The following is a 7670-nucleotide window of genomic DNA, read 5'->3' on the forward strand; positions in this document are numbered from 1 at the left end:
AGCCTTTGAACTGAAATAATCACAAAATTAAGAAGTGATTTTTAAAACAGATCTTTAGGTTTTAAATGTGTTTATCAGGAAATAAACAGCAGGAAAAATGGAATCTTGCTTTAAAAGATATTTGTTTTAAAGGCATTGGTCTGGATTAAGGCATTAGACTGTCACCTTGAACAGTCAGACCTATTAACATTCATAATTAGAAGAGCTATGCTGTGTTTCCTGTTCTCAGTCATTTGTTCAAGGTATTAAGAAAGTTTTAGCTCCATTTTACTATGAGGACAAAAGGGATTTGTTGATAATTTTTCTGCAATATACTTCTGTACCAGACACTGACTGGCCACAGAATTTGCTTATACCAACAGATGTGTTCATCATCACAAGATCCTTTAATGCTCTGCCAGGTTTATATTAGTTTAAATAAGGTATTTTACACACAGTTCCTGCGGGTGGCCAAATGGTATAATACAGTTTAGCATACCATTAGTCTCCTTGAACTTTACATTGATACAATAATCTACTAAAATCCAAATCCAGCCCACATCTCCATGGCTACAGATATCCCTGTGGCAGTGAAAATGGTGTGGTTCCACTGTGGAAGTGAGGTGGCTGGATTCTAGGGAACTGTGAAAGCAGTCCAGTCTCCTGGGCTGGGGAAGGGTAGGTGCCAGAGGGTCTGATCTGTTCCCCTGGGGTTTAGGGGAACACAAGGCTACTTCACTTGCGCAACTTCCATGGAATGGCTGCAGAACTAGACCATGTAAGGAATTCTCCCACATGTTCTTCAGGCATTACTCTGCAGCCAGCCCTGCTACTGTTAATATTTGCCTCTTCATACAGAGAAAGCACACTGTGTGCAATCAAGTTAAAATGCTCCTGTGGCTGGAGGGTGATGCCAAATTGAGCGGGCCCATTCTTCCCTCAGTTACATGGAATTGCCTCCCAATAAAGATAATCAGAGCGGCGAGCACTCAGCACCTGTCTGGAGGCACCATTGTGATGTTCCCCTCTGGTGTTATCTGGACCGGTGATCTGCTAGGTCACTCCAATCCTTGACTCTGGGAGCCGGCCTTAGCCTGCACTGCTGTGAGAACCCCCACTCCTGGGCTGGTCACGCACAGCCTCTGGCATGTAAGCTGCTCCCAGCTACTTGCAACCGATGACACTAGCCAATATCTCCAGTCCCAGACACAACCCTAGGAACCTCCGTCTTGTAGTGTCCAGTTATACCTGCTGGACGCTGCAAGCTTATATAAGTTTGTCAATTTAACAAAGAAATGGATATGTACCAGCCTTGTTATCCCAAGGGGAGTCTCTGACACACTTCAGACCAAATGCACTGAATAAGCAAACAGATTTATTAACTATATAGATAGATTTTAAGTGATTATAAGTCAAAGTCAAATGAAATAAAAGCAAAACACATTCTAAGCTGATCTTAATACTTTCAATGCCCTTACAAACTTAGATGGTTCTCACCACAGGCTGGCTGTTCTTCAGCCAGGCTCTCCCTTTTGATCAGTGCTTCAGTCACTTGGTGGTGGTGGTGTCTGTAGATGTAGGTGGAAGAGAGGAAGAGCATGGCAAATGTCTCTCCCTTTTATCATGTCCTTTCTTCCTCTTGGCTTTGCCCCTTACCCTCCCCCCCCCCCTTCAGAGTCAGGTGAGCATTACTGAGTGTCTCCAAGCAAGGTTGAGAAATCCCCTGGTGTGGCCTCATGTAGGTGAGTCATCCTATTGTAGCGCTCTTGCTGGACAGGCTGTTGATGGATTGATTGACACCCCACCCGGGGGGTTGGCTATTTTCCTTGCTGTTGCCTCTGGGGAGCTAATATCTGGCTGATTCCCCCAACGCACAGCATGTTTTAGTGACAACCATACAACACAATTCTCATAACGTCATATGCACTAATGATATACATCTATGGATAGAGAAATGACTTTCAGCAGATCGTAACCTTTCCCCTGATACATCTAAAGTATGCCTTGTAAGGTAAGATCATGATTAGATGAAAATGAGGAATATGGGGGTTACAGTATGCTCCCCCAAGGTATAGAATGTCACAACCATATACAGGATAAGGCTCTGATATCACTTTTCACTTAAATTAACTTAATCCATGTGGGCCAAATTCTGCCTTTAGTTACACCACTGATGTTAACTGAGGGCAGAATTTGGCCCAAAGTATTCTTTTTAAATTCTATAAGTCTGACTTTGCTCTCACATGACTGTAAATCAGGTGCAACTCTACTGAAGTCAAGAAAGTTACACCAGTGGAGAACCAGGGTCAGCGAGAGGAGAATCAGGCCCTAGGTATAGGAAAAGAACACGGTCCATGTTTTAGCTGCACTCTTTAAAAAAAGAAAAGAAAATCTTCCTTAAAACACAACTCAGCTCTACACTGTGATCACCAGATAATATTTACTTAGTACATTTCTTAAACCTAATTCTGTCCTCAACTATACACACTCCCACTCAATACAGCACTTAAGCTTCAGTGGCTATAAACAGGCAAGCTAAGCTTTATTTTGAAATCCTGGCATCATTTACACTTGAGCATGATCAATGTAATGTTGTTAGAAGGAAAGGGCTATTTACCCTGCCATGAAATATTTCTACTCATGCTCATTGTATCATTATCCTTTCATTTAAACAATTGTTTGCCAAGAATGGGAAGTGTAGTTTATAACAAGATCTGTTATCAGATAGGTTTCAGCAGCAGTCACTGTCAAAACATTCAGCAGCAGCCCCAATATCTCCAGCCTAGATGAAAGAGAATGATAAAACATTGGGGTTGGAAGGGACCTCAGGAGGTCTTCTACTCCAATCCCCTGCTCAAAGCAAGACCAATCCCCAGACAGATTTGTACCCCAATTCCCTAAATGGCCCCCCTCAAGGGATTGAACTCACAACCCTGGGTTTAACAGGCCAATGCTCCAACCACTGAGCTATTACACTGGAACCCTGCTATAACACCCCCCGCGATAACACAAATTCGTTTATAACGCGGGGCAAGTCCAGCCCCGGCAGCTGCAGCAGGCGCGGGGCGAGTCTGGCAGGCGTGGGGCATTTGGGGTCCCCGCCCCAGCGGCTGCAGCAGGCGCGACTCTCCCTGCAGCCCCGGCGCGCCTCTGTCCCCGGCAGGGCCGGCTCCAGCCCACGTCCTTCCCTCCCCGCTGACCGATGTAGGGGGCGGCAGTGCAGAGGAGGGGAGCGCCCTCCTGGCAGTTGGCGCGGCAGGCCGGCGGCGGTCGTCTTCGGGGGCCCCGCTCCCCTGGCCAGAGCGCCGGCCGGAGCGTGGCCAGCCCCGCGGCCGCCCTCTCCCAGCCGGCAATCCCAAGTGCTGCCCCAGGAATCGGGCCCCGCCGGCCCTGGCGGCAGGAGGGGCCAAGTGGCCAGTGCCCCAGCTGAAGGAAGCCCTGGCTGCCCCCCTTCTCTCTCTCCCCTGCTCCCTCCCTCGCCCTAGCCAGGGCGCGGAAGCTGGACACAAGTGCAGTGGAACCCCGCTATAACGCGACCCCGCATTTACCGCGATTTAATTTTTTGGACCCCAATGATCGCGTTATAGCGGGGTTCCACTGTATTAGCTTTAGGCTTCCTGGTGAGTCACACATTGAACAAAAGAAACACTGTGGTGGACTCCTAGGATCTTAGTAGCCTGCTTAAAAACTTTAAATCCAAACTCACACAACCTCAGTGCCCCTACAATATGATTAAATGGTAGAATGGTTCACCCAGTTCCCTTTATACAACAACTAAGGGACTGGAACCAACATATTCCATTCCTTTAGAGAACAACAACTTATGAGGACATACAATGTACGCCAGCATTTCTAGTGTTTAGACATGAGCTAAGGAATCCAACATACGGTTCGCATGGAATTCTGCAGGAGGAATAAAGGAATTTGGACCATTTTGGAATATGTAAGGAACTCTACAATCCCAAATGGAAAAAGCTCACGCATTTGCCACAAATAACCTCTGATAAAGTGATAAGGCGTCACACTGAGGAAACTTTTAAAAGAAAGGTACCAAGTTTTATTTTGTAAACATCGGAGGAAAGAAGGGTAGGAGCTCTTAGGATGGATCCATACTTGACTGGGACCCCATCCTGAAAGAAATCTTTCTTGAACCCCACTTCTGGCCTTCAAACATCCCCTCAAGCTCTTCATCAGAAGCAAGCTCTCCACAGACCAGGACACAGCAATTCAAAGCCGCACCAGACCCTGTGACAAGAGATACAAAACCTGGAGGCATAATCTCCACTGCTACAGTGATCAGCACCCCCCACAACACACCTTTCACAATATTGCCAACCCCAAATGTTCAAAAATCATGAGTCAGGCCCACCCAATTTTTTTTTTTTTAAATCACAAGATTGGCTTTAAAAACATGAGATTACGTAAAAATAATAGCTGTGGTGTTCTTTTTATTTACCTTCTGCTTTTTGAGCCTGTAGGGATCACATTTTGAAGCTTTCTCAACAGCCACAAGGGGTAGAAACTTACCTTTTCTTTACAAATGAATGTTGAAATAATCACATATCCACTTGACTCCGGGAGCTTTGGGCTTTAAGGAAAACAATAATTATCATGAGACTCATGACAAAAAAAAATCTTGAGAGTTGGCAACACTGCTTTCAAGATCCATGGATCCTACACATGCCTATTACAACATGTGGTGTACCTCATCTAGTGCACTAAATGCCCCAATAACAACTATGTGCGTGAAACCAGACTATCACTACACAGGAAAATGATAAAAGACAAAAACACCCTATCACTTGTGGGTGATGAACACTTTTCACAAAGCAATCACTATATCAGTCCTCATCCTCAAAGGAAACCTGCACAACACTTTCAAAAGATGAGCCTGGAATCTTAAATTCATTACTCTGCTCGACACTAAAAACCATAGACTGAACAAAGACACTGGATTTATGGCTTATTACAACAATCTGTAGCCCACTTGTTAGCCCAAAACATTTTAACTATGGTCTACACAGATCAGAAGATGGGCTGTCTGCAGATCCCACCCCCTCCCGCATCTATCATCGGGTGATTTAGTAAGACAGAGGCAGAATAAGATGCAACACACACATATTTATTATGCCACTGGTCAGTAAACTAGACAAGGACCTCCTTCAGATAATAAACAACATAAGGAAGACACACTCGGTTGTTAACAGTTACCAGAGCATGAAGCTCAGAGCCCTTAAACCCCCTTAACCTATGGATGTAAAACAGAGGAAAACCACAATGGGTATTACAATACCATATCCTGAAGACAGGGACACAATGACAAAAACTCAGGGTACCAACAGGGATAGTGATGAAAATCAGGGGGTGCTGGACACCAAACAGGAACTCAGGAACTGGGTATTCTTCTCCCTCTGGACAGGTCCTCTGGGCAGGTCTTCTCCCTCTTAGGCAGATCTTCTCCCTCAGGTAGGTATTCAGTGCTTGCCCACGCCTCTCTCCTTGACCTAGTAGTCCAGTGCAAGTATGTGCTCACTAATGGTGTGTAGCAGTTGAGTGCAAGTATGTTAATAGAGACCAAGAATCCAAAGTCCTATGAGTCCTGGTCAGGGCCGGTGCAAGGATATTTTACGCCCTAGATGAAACTTCCACCTTGCGCTCCTCCTCCCACTCCCCCCGGAGCATCGCTTATTATAAACTTTCAAAAATGAATACTGCATAATGTGGCATTGTTCATTAGAATTAATACACGTTCAGCTTATGGGGAAGGGTGAACTACCTGCCAAGCTCTTAAGAGAAACTGAAGCATAGGACATTTTGTGAGAACTAAAATCTTCCCAGTATAGCATGTCCAGAGGCAAAGCCCAGCTAGCTGCTGTTCTCCAAGAAACAATAGCAATAATGACCTTTACATAAAATGATATTTATCCAGAATGAAAGTTGGAGAACACTCTTCTTTCATGCAATATGTATAAGTAAAGTGTATACCTTGAACAGCACGCTGGACACTTAGAGAGTTAATACCCATTCAGATGGAACAAATTGTCAGTTCCATGTAATTGATGATTAAACAACAAATTCAAGTATACCGCCCCTTTACCAGATATTGAAGACGAGCAGGAATATCAATCTATCTTAGTTTTACACTTCTGCCAATCACAATAGCATCTGAGCACTTTTGACATAAAATCAATAGCAAAATCCCTTGTGCACTTCATGATGTCTCTAGTACTTCTCCTTTTACAGGGTCAGAACTCTGCTTGGGCTGGGGGAGTCTTGCGGTGGACTGGACTTGGGGGGAGGGGGAAGATAAAAGGCCACAATCATCTTATTACTATTATAATGTATATATTTTAATTATAGAAGTAACTTTGTCTCCTACTTCACTACTTGCTTTGGATTTGGGGACCTAAAATGCATATGCCAGCTCATGCCACTAGAGTAATAGATGTCCCTTCAAGACTGATTTAAAGTATATCTGTGGGGGCTCCACTGCCTTCTCTAGAAGGAAAGAAAGATTTCAGGGAGGTCAGTAGTAGCTTGCTCACCTCTTCCTTTTTTTTAAGCATTTTTTGTCTTAATAGGGAAGCTTAGCATCAAATGGGAACAGCAGATATACATTCAAGTTTTTGATTTTTGTTCTTCCTCAGTTCTGATCAAGTTATCAAGTTAATAGTACTTCTGTGAGATCTACTACTACTAAGCAATACATAAGAGCTAGCTAACATTATTTTGCAGTGTTCATGTTGTTGTGTTGGTCCCAAGATATTAGAGACACAAGGTCAGTTAGGTAATATCTTGTATTGGTCCACCTTCTATATTGATTAAATTAAGTCTAGGTGCCTCCAGACTGTCTAGCGAATGTTTTTGGCTGATGCAATTTATTGGTTTACACTCGCTTCTCCGTCACTAAGAGACACACGTCCCGGCGCCCGCCCACTCTTACCCAGTTCCAGCTCTCTCGTGAGTCTGGGACCTCAACCTCCGCCCATCTATCAATCACGCAACGCCCCTACCCCCGCGGCCCGGCCCGGTACCTGGTGTCCGGGGGATTTCTCCAGCAGCTGGGAGCAGAGATCTGCGCAGAGCTGGAACTTCCGCTGCCTGAAGTAGCTCCAGGCCTGGAGCAGGAGCTCCATCTCCAGCCCCATCCTGCTGTGTGGGGCGGACCTGGACCGGTCCCGCACCCAGCACCGACTGGCCTCCTCCCCTCAGAGCTGGCGTCCCTCTGCCAAGCAACGCCCGAGCCGGGGCCTAGCGGGAGCAGAGGTGGCCAAGCAGCTGCCTGAGAAACAGCGCAGCCCGCTTTTTGGCACCCCCAAATCTTGGCACCCTAGGTGGACACTTAGTTTGCCTAGTGGTTACACTGGCCCTAGTCCTGGTCCCTCTGGGGCTCCTGGCAGCTAGCTGAACTGTGTGGGACACTGGCTGCCACTCAGATGGACAGCCCTGAGTGACAGGCGTGCCACTCACTAAATAACCTGCAGTTGTTAGGCAGATTATTGCTGTCACATGACTAACTGTCATGACCTTTCTCCTTCTTGATTTGAAAAAGGCTGAAAGGGCACTAAATCATCTGAGGAGATGGGTATCCAAGATGGAGGCTTAGCTGTCCACTCTACGTTGAATAGTCTCTTACAATACATGAAAAGAACAGGAGTACTTGTGGCACCTTAGAGACTAACAAATTTATT

The sequence above is a fragment of the Terrapene carolina genome, unplaced genomic scaffold (assembly GCF_002925995.2).
Source record: "Terrapene carolina triunguis isolate 2854851 unplaced genomic scaffold, T_m_triunguis-2.0 Scaffold58, whole genome shotgun sequence".
Classification (NCBI taxonomy): domain Eukaryota; kingdom Metazoa; phylum Chordata; order Testudines; family Emydidae; genus Terrapene; species Terrapene triunguis.